The following is a 9,094-nucleotide window of genomic DNA, read 5'->3' on the forward strand; positions in this document are numbered from 1 at the left end:
AGGACACGACTGAGCGACTAAACCACCACCGCCACCACCACCACCTGTGAAGTACTTCTCTGTATTTCCCTGGTGAGGAAACTGACATCCGGGGTGAAAGCATCTTGTCGGGTATCACTTTGCTCCCCTTTCTCCCGCGCAGGGGCGGGTGGGGAGCTGACCCCCGATCTTAGAGGGGCTTCTGGCGCTCCACGCTCTCGGACTCCAAGGACCACTAAAGCACAGGAATCGAAAAATAACCGTGTTGCGGTCTTGATCTGCAGAGTGAAAAAGTTGTTTCGGAGTAAGTTACGCCTGAGATGGAGGCCAAGAAGTGGAGCCCGGGGGAGAGAATTAAACAGGAGAGGGGCGGAGTGGGGTGGAGAGAAGGGCGGGAGAGAAGGCCGGAGCCCACGCCCGCGGGGGCCGGGCCGGGGCGGGGCGCGGGGCGGGCGGGGAGGTATTGGCCGGTGCGTCCGGGAGTGGCCCCCGCGCCCGCCCGCCGCCCGCCCCGGGAGCCAGCACGCGCCGCCCCGCGCGGACAGCTGCCGGGCGGTACCTGGATCCCCGGGCGAGCGCGCGGGGCAGAGCCGCCTGCACCCCGCCGCAGGAGAGGAGGCGCGTAGCGTCCAGTTCCGAGGAAGGTAACGCAGCGCGCCGCTCCGGGGTTAGGGGGGCCCGGGGTGGGGTTCGGGGTTTGTACCAGCCGCCCGGGGTCTGCAGCCGAGATGACACGGGGAGCAGCGAGATGCTCTCTTCGCCCGCCTGCCTGCGCCTCCCCGCAGCCGGTCCAGCCCGCTTGCTGTGTTACCTCGAGGAGTTGTCTTTCCCTCCCTGGTACTGGTTCCTCCTCTTTTAAATGTGGGAGTTGCTGTGGTGTGACGCTTTTTGGTTCTGAGTTCTGAAACGTGCTGCACTTCGTTGCGGCGTCCGGCAAGCGCCCTTGCTTAGTCTCCCACACGCTGAAGAGCCAACTCTAGTGCCCAGGGGGCGAGTCTCCAGGAGGCCGAGTGCTCGGGTGGGCGGCGGTTCCCTGGGCTTTCGAGGACTGAGCTTGGCTTGGGGCCGGCTGCTGGGTGGACCTGTCTGCAGCCTGCCCCTCGGTTGCTCAGGTGGGGTACTGTGGGGCGTGAGGACCTACCTACAGGTGGGGGCTGGGGAGGGCGAGTTGGGAACCGACGGTTTCTGCTTGGAAAACAAGCAGGTTTGTTTTGGAGTTCTCTGCCTGCACCCAGCCCTTGTCCCGCGGTTGAGTCGTGTATTACAGGAATGGGCTTTATCATCTTTTCAAAGTGGAGAAACCAACTGCTTCAGCAGCTAAGACAGCGGGCTCCACCAGCGTGTAGGAAGTGGGCCCCTGTCTCTGCCCCACCCCGCCTCCTCCCGCTTCCCTTTCCTCTCGCCTCCCTTTGTAAAGCCCCTTTGACTTCGAGGGGGCTCCCTTCCTGTCTGCATGACAAGTCCTCGTTTTCACTTATTGCTGGTCTGTGACCAGCAGGCTCCAGGGCTTGGGTTCTGGGTTGAGATGCAAGCAGAGATAAGAAGAGACTATGAATCATGCTGCCAGCCTCCACCACGCCGGGGTGTGCAGAGGAAGCCCCAGACAGACACACACACATTCTGGAAGGCGGGATGGATTCCAACTGCTGTTCAGCTTCCTGTCCCCTTGGCAGGCATTCCCAGCGAGGCAGGCAGGTGTCTGCAGGATGGAGCTGCCACCCATGGAAGGAGAGCTGAGCGGAGCAGAGGGCCCTGGTGGGTTTCTGTAGAAGGTCCCCTGTGGGTCTCTCCCATCTCTTTCCCTCTGCCCTGTAGCCCATTCTGCCCTCAGTGTGGTATCCAGGTGAAATTAGATTCCAGGGCCCATCAGAGGCAGCGGAAGGGGCCATGGAGGTGGCAGTATTGACTTTATGGGGGCCCTTATGGGCCAGATACTCTTTGTTGTGTAAGACAACATATCCTTAATTCTCACTGAGCTATGTGAGGGCTAGGATACTGGTATTTACTCCATTTTACAGATAAGAAACTGAGGCTCAGAAAACTTGTTTCCCTTAGTCACATAGCTAGTAAATGGCCGAGCTGGGATTCAAATCCAATCTTTCTGATTTGAAAACCTGTGTTCTCCACCCCTCCCCCCCTTTTTTGGTGCTCTGTGAATAAGGGCAAGTTGACATAGTAACAGCAGAAATGACTGTTTCTGGGCTTACACGAGGTGCCGAGAGCCATTCAAAGCACTTTGGAAGTGTTATGTCCCTTAAGGTGCGAGGGATCCAGTCATTCTGGTGGGAATCAGGATGCATTAGGCTCTCTCCAGCGGCAGCCCTCTTCCAGAATGCCCCTGCCTGATCCCGCCCAGCTGCTGGTGCCTGGGTGGGATGGGGGCCCTGTTTGCTCTATCCTAGAGGTGGTTTGAGGTCTAATGAAAGATTGATTGTCCACAGCTGATCCGTTAGACCTGACCGTTGGGTTGTGAATGATCCCACTGTCCCCTGAAAGGCCTTTCTCAGGCTTCGCTCAATAAACATTTGTGGAATGAATGAATTAGCACGTTGTACAGAGTGGTCTGCCGTCCTGCAGAAGTGGGCAGCGGCAGCCCGGGGCCCCCACCATCCTCAGAACCCCAGGATGCCAGGCCAGATTGTTTTCCTCCTCAGGTGAGGAAGGTAGGGTGAACTGTGCCCCTGTGGGCTTACAGATTACCCTGGTAATATGTTGACTGGCACCTGTTTTGTAAAGGAGTTTTAAGGATAGTAGATAAAGACGAATTTGACTTTTTAAAAAAGTGAACTGGAAAAATAACTTAGTTTTAATCGGGTTTCTGCTCCTTCAAGAAGAGGGGAAAATAGGACGGTACTATTCGTGTTCCATCTTCCCAGACTTCTCCATAAAAAGTCTCCGATAGCAAACAAGCCTGGCAAGTGCTCCTGAGCATTGGGGTATGTAGTTCAGATGGGCCCCAGGCAGCTTGAAAATGGTTTTAAGGTTTTATGCAGTTTTTATGTGATTCCATATGCTTGTTAGGTTTGTTTTTTTATATACAAATATTTGTATATAGTTTTCTTCTGCAAAATATTTGTGTAAAATTGGTGCCCTGGCATATTGCTTTATATTCTTGGGGGCTGAGGGAACCCAAATGGAGAAGCAGGGCAAAGGTTCTGGTCTCGGGGCTTTAAGTATTTGCATTTTCTGTTCACTTGGTTCACAGTAATAGAGCTTCCCAACCTTCTATGATGATTACCTCTTTTCCCATTTTTTGGAGTGAAGAACATATTTAAAAAATAAAAACAATCATTGTTTTCCCTCCCCCTAGTCTTATTAAGATACGAGTGATACACAACACTGCATAGTCTAAGGTGTGCACATGATGATGTCATATGTGTATATGTTGCTTCTATGTTTCTTATAGTGAGGACGTTTGCAATTTACTCTTAGCCACTTTCAAGTATGTAATACATACTGTAGTCACCATACTGTATGTTAGATCCTCAGACCTTACTCATCTTATAACTGGAAATCTGTATTCTTTGACCAGTATCTCCTCATTTTCCCCCACTCCCCAGCATCTGGCAACCATCATTTTACTCTGTTTCTAGGAGTTTAGCTTTTTTAAGACTCTCCATAAAAGTGAGATCATTACTGTTTGTTTTCTTATTATCCAAACTGTACCTGTTCATTGTAGAAAAAGATACAGTACAGATTAATAACAGTAATACATCTGTACTCAGACAACTAATGCAAAACAATGTAGCCTTTCATATCTTTCTCTGCATCTATACATTAAAAAAAAATGAACAAATGAATATAACCCTTACTTTTGACTCTATTATTGTCAGAGCTAAGAGCCATTTCAGGTCGTTTTGAATAATTAAAGCCGTCAATAATTAAAGGTTACTCTTGTTTGTGAACCCCAAAGTTCACCCCCTGGAGTTCCCCTGTGTCGTTTAGTTTCCAGTACAAGTGCCCGTGAGCCGGGGCTGCTGCTGAGGTTATGGGGTCAGGCTGTGCTCCTTATGTGGCTCAAGAATCTTGAATGTCTCAGGTGTAACCGAAAAGGTAGGTCTTCACTGTTGTTGACATGGAACATGTGAGCAGAAAATTCTAAAGCTAAATTGCCCAGTGGGGAGGAGGGAGCTGTAGATAAGGTCATTGCTCCAACACTGCATTTTAGTACCTGTGTGGCTTTGGGTAGTTTTTGTGAACCAGCTTTTCCTTTCATAAATCGGGACACCTGCTTGATTTTTCTCCACCAAAGTCATTAGGAGGACCGAGAGTCAAATGTTGTTTGTTATCTGAATTGCCTGTCATTGTGTATGCAATTGAAGCTAACTTGATGGTTGGCCAAAAGCATTGTTGGCCTTTATAAAATGCTGGGCTCCAACTCTTGGGGTTCACACCAGTAGGACTTAATTGTGATGCAGACTCTCTACTGGATCCCTACTGTCTTCCGCAGAGAAGATAGGATTCCTGGATGGCTGGCATCTCGCTAGTCTTCATCACAATCCTGAAGAGAAGATAACAGAACACAGCCCTTCTCACAGAGTGAAAACAGGCTTGCCATTCTAGAAAACTGTTCCTCTGCACAGGGAGTGCGGAGCTCGCGAGGGCTGGTTCTCACTGCCTAAGGCAAGGTCCAGGCACGCTGAGGGAAGGCCGTGAGAGCCGCTGGAGAGGTGAGGTGTACCCGAGGACAGCAGCAACTCCTGCAGTCAGGGCTACTCACGGGCAGGCACCAGCTCCCGGCAGCGGAACGGGCCCTGCCTTGGGAAGCGGACGGCTCAGCTTCTGCCTGGCGTGCTGGGAGATCCGGGGTTACTCTCGTCCTCTCCCTGATTCTTGCCTTTTTTTTTTTTTAAGGAAAGATTGTTTATTTGGCAGTGCAGAATCTTAGTTGCGGCCTGTGGGTTCTGGTTCCCTGACCAGGGATCGAACCCCGGGCCCCCTGCATTGGGACCATGGAGTCTAAGCCACTGGACCATCAAGAAAGTCTCAGTTTTTTTTAACCTATAAAGTGAAGGAGTTGGACCAGTTGAAGTTCTTTCCAGTCTTAAATATCTGTACTGCTGCTCGCTGCTTAGTTGCTTAGTTTGTCTGACTCTCTGCGGCCCCATGGACTGTAGCCTGCTGGGCTCCTTGGTGCATAGAATTTTCCAGGCAAGAATGCTGGAGTGGGTTGCCATTTCCTCCTCCAGGGGATCTTCCTGACCCAGGGATTAAACTTGCATCTCATGGGTCTCCTGCATTGGCAGAGAGATTCTTTACCACTAGTGCTGCCTGGGAAGCCCACCCATAAATGTCTATGATTCTGGGTTATTTTCCATTCACATTTGCCCAGATAGAAGCTTGGTAGAGAATGACTGCATCCGGATGAATCAGATAGGAGCTCCACTGGTACTATCAGTTAGCGTGCGTTACTTACACAGATAAATCAGGGGTCAGAAAGTGCTCCCGCTTCCGGTTGCTTTCAGGGCCCTCTCATGATTCTCCGAGGGTCTCCCCAGCTGACTGCCCTCATGGAGAACACATGGTCCGCAGATCATCGAGGGGAGAGTTGTTTCTGCTCATCTATCTGTTAAACTCTTAATCTAGAACTTCCTCAGAATATAGAAGGGAGAACTGCTTTGGGACCACTTAAGTACTATGGAAACAGGTTATTTATGTTAATAAGGCCATACGTGTCACTCCCACTCACTTCTGAAATCACTTAATACAGTACTTTTATCTGGTAACCCCTGGGTACTGGGCTTCCCTCATAGCTCAGTTGGTAAAGAATCTGCCTGCAATGTAGGAGACCTGGGTTTGATCCCTGGGTTGGGAAGATCCCCTGGAGAAGGAAATGACAACCCACTCCAGTATTCTTGCCTGGAGAATCCCATGGACAGAGGAGCCTGATAGGCTACTGTCGATGGGGTTGCAAGAGTCGGACACAACTTAGCGACTAAACCACCAGCACCACCCTGGGTACTTGGTCCTGGCTGAGGACTTCTGCAGAAAGTGGGAGCAGCACGCAGAACTGTAGGAATGGTTGAGGCAGAGAGGAAGAGAGGAGAGGAGCGCATGCCAGCTGTGGCTGGAATACCGTGGAGATGAAAAGACCAATTTGGGGAAAAACTGACCCTCTAAGGGCTTGGAGTCTCTGATTTAATTCTGCATCCAGTTGCCCGGCACTCAGTGGGAATTTAGCACAGTGTTTTTAATGAATTAATAACATGAACGAAGGGAAGGATGAATGAGTCACTCTTCTGAAATAAAGTCTTGACATTCAGTATAAGAAGCTCTTACCACTTACAAAACCACCTACATACGCATTATCCCTCACAACGGTGTGAGAGATTAAAGGCCAGAATGAAAACATTTCCTGATGTCATGACTTTGTAGACATTTTGCAGCAACTAGTGGAAACAGATTTGTTTTATTATTCCTAGATAAGTCGTCTTTCTATAAATGCATCAAGGCATATTCGAGAAAGGGGTATAAGATCTAGTAAATGGTACCACAAGTTCGCATTGTGAATTGGAGAAAGAAGGGCATTGCTTAGCTCCGGGGCGAATAGGCGTTCTTGTTTCCCTCGTAGAGCATTGTTTTACTGTAACCCCTGGTGTAACTGACACCATCAGCTTCTGATCAGACAGATGTGTTTTGTGTCGCCATTACTCACAGCCACAGGCGCCTGGGGTCTGCTGCCGCTGGCTGAGTCAGATGATTAAAACCCAGGGCTCTGAGGCTGAGGGCAGGGGCTGGACCCCTGGCCAAGCCAAGGCGCTCCGCCAGATCCGTGCCTCAACCGCTCCGCCAGCCATCTGCCCTGGGAGGAAGACTGAACTGAGGGCAGAATCTTCACCCCTGCTGGTTTTAGGCTAATCATTTGTTGTTTTAGTAATAAAAAGCCTGGCTCACAGACTTGGAGAATGACTTTATGGTTACCGGGGGTGGGGTGGCGGGCGGGAAAGGGTAGTGGGACTGATGGACCGGGCGCTTGGGATTGACATGTACGCATTTTTATTGGTTCGTTTCTGTTTGGCTGTGCCGGGTCTTGGTTGCTGCGTGGGGGCTACACTTGGGCTTTCTCTAGTTGTGGCGCGTGGGGGCTTCTCTTCCTTGCATTGGGGGGCTTCTCATTGCGGTGGCTTCTCTTCTTGCGGAGCGGGGCCTCAGTGGTCGCGTGGCACAGTGTAGCTTGCCCCGCGGCGTGTGAGCTCTTCCTGCATCAGGGATCGAATCCATGTCCCCTGTGTTGGCAGGCAGACTCTTAACCACTGCACCAGGGAAGTCCCTCACGCTGTTATGTTTAAAATAACCAACAAGGACCTACTATATAGCTTATACCTACTATCTATACCTTCTATATAACATAGGGAACTCTGCTTGATATTCTGTAATAACCTAAATGGGAAAAGAAGAAAAGAGAAAAAGAGACAAAGGATCTTGGTTTTCAGTTTAATTTTTTGATTCTTGATAGAATGGATTCTAGGGTGGTTTAAGGTCTACCGTCTTGGGACATGTTGAGGGGTGCATCCTGAGACCTTATCACCATTTCCTTAATGTGTCTGTAAAATGTCACTGATGAGACCTGCCTCACAAGGTTGTTCAGAGGATTAAATGAGATCATATATTTAATGTGGGGGGCTGATGCCCAACAGTGAATTGGTCTAAAAACTTTGTCCTTATCTTGGAGGCAGCAAGGGGCTAATAAAAGTATCTCAATATTGTGTGTGAAATAACTAGATTTTAGAATAGCAACACTGTTCAAAGTTTGAAAGGTGGATTTGAGGTTGCTAGAAGGCACACTTGTTTGGACTTGTGGGTACAGATAAGATATTTTAAAGCTTTTGGTGAAAGGTACTTGGTAGAGAATGGTACTGCTATTTAATTCAGGACTTCTATAGGAAGGTATAGGGCCTCCTTGCTGACTCAGATGGTAAAGAATCTGCCTGCAATGCAGGAGACGGTGGTTCAATCCCTGAGTCAGGAAGATACCCTGGAGAAGGAAATGGTAACTCACTCCAGTATTCTTGCCTGGGAAGAGGAGCCTGGTGGGCTACAGTTCATGGGGTCGCAAGAGCTAGACACTTAGCAACTAAACCGCTGCCATAGGAAGGCATATATGTGTTGAAAAATGGTAATGCCGTATACTAACCTATGGACTGGACCACACTGGAGATCAGTAATTCCATAAATGATAAATATGTCATTCCTTGTGAAGTGAAAGTCTCTTAGTCATGTCCGACTTTTTGCAGCCCCATGGATTATACAGTCCATGGAGTTCTCCAGGCCAGAATACTGGAGTGGGTAGCCTTTCCCTTCTCCAGGGGATCTTCCCAACCCAGGGATTGAACCCAGGTCTCCTGCATTGCAGGCGGATTCTGTACCAGCTGAGCCACGAGGGAAGCCCATGTCCTGCGTTGGAATAAGCATTTACCACTTTTAAAATAAGAACCTGGGTTTGCTTTTGACAAAATGATTGAGGCTTGGCCCCAGAAAGAACGTTTACGCCCCTTTTCCATATTTCCAGAATTGAAGTTCTGCGAATTGTTGACAGCCAGTACATGCTGAATTTGGTTAGTGCTTTGCAGAATTTCTTGTGCTCAGCAGGCACCGCTGTGGTTAGCAGTCTCTGAGTTTCCTGGCGGGGGAGGAGCAGGGAGGCATGGGCCACAAAACCCTTCAGTTCAGTCTCTCAGTCGTGTCCGACTCTTTGCGACCCCATGAATTGCAGCACCCCAGGCCTCCCTGTCCATCACCAACTCCTGGAGTTCACTCAGACTCACGTCCATCGAGTTAGTGACGCCATCCAGCCATCTCATCCTCGGTCGTTCCCTTCTCCTCCTGCCCCCAATCCCTCCCAGCATCAGAGTCTTTTCCAATGAGGCAACTCTTTGCATGAGGTGGCCACAGTACTGGAGTTTCAGCTTTAGCATCAGTCCTTCCAAAGAACACCCAGGGCTGCTCTCCTTTAGAATGGACTGGTTGGATCTCCTTGCAGTCCAGCAAAACCCTTATCTGTGGGCAAATGGCAAGAAACGGAGTGGCCCTTTTCCCCGAGCCATCAGCGTCAGACAGCAGCACGCACGCCTGTGTGTTTGTGTTTCTAGGTTCCTGTGTGTTTGTGTTTCTAGGT

General features: G+C 49.9%; 1 protein-coding gene across 3 annotated transcripts in view; it reads left to right on the plus strand.

The window, feature by feature from the left end:
* Nucleotides 1-495: 495 nt before the first annotated feature.
* Nucleotides 496-9,094, plus strand: part of SYTL2 (synaptotagmin like 2) — a 120,999-nt gene continuing 112,400 nt past the window's right edge. For all 3 annotated transcript variants that reach the window (XM_040255544.1, XM_040255548.1, XM_040255547.1), the window contains exon 1: nt 496-623. The gene's annotated coding sequence lies outside the window, so the exon portion shown is untranslated. The remainder of the gene's footprint in view (nt 624-9,094) is intronic.

The sequence above is a fragment of the Oryx dammah genome, unplaced genomic scaffold (genome assembly GCF_014754425.2).
Source record: "Oryx dammah isolate SB20612 unplaced genomic scaffold, SCBI_Odam_1.1 HiC_scaffold_15, whole genome shotgun sequence".
NCBI classification, from domain to species: domain Eukaryota; kingdom Metazoa; phylum Chordata; class Mammalia; order Artiodactyla; family Bovidae; genus Oryx; species Oryx dammah.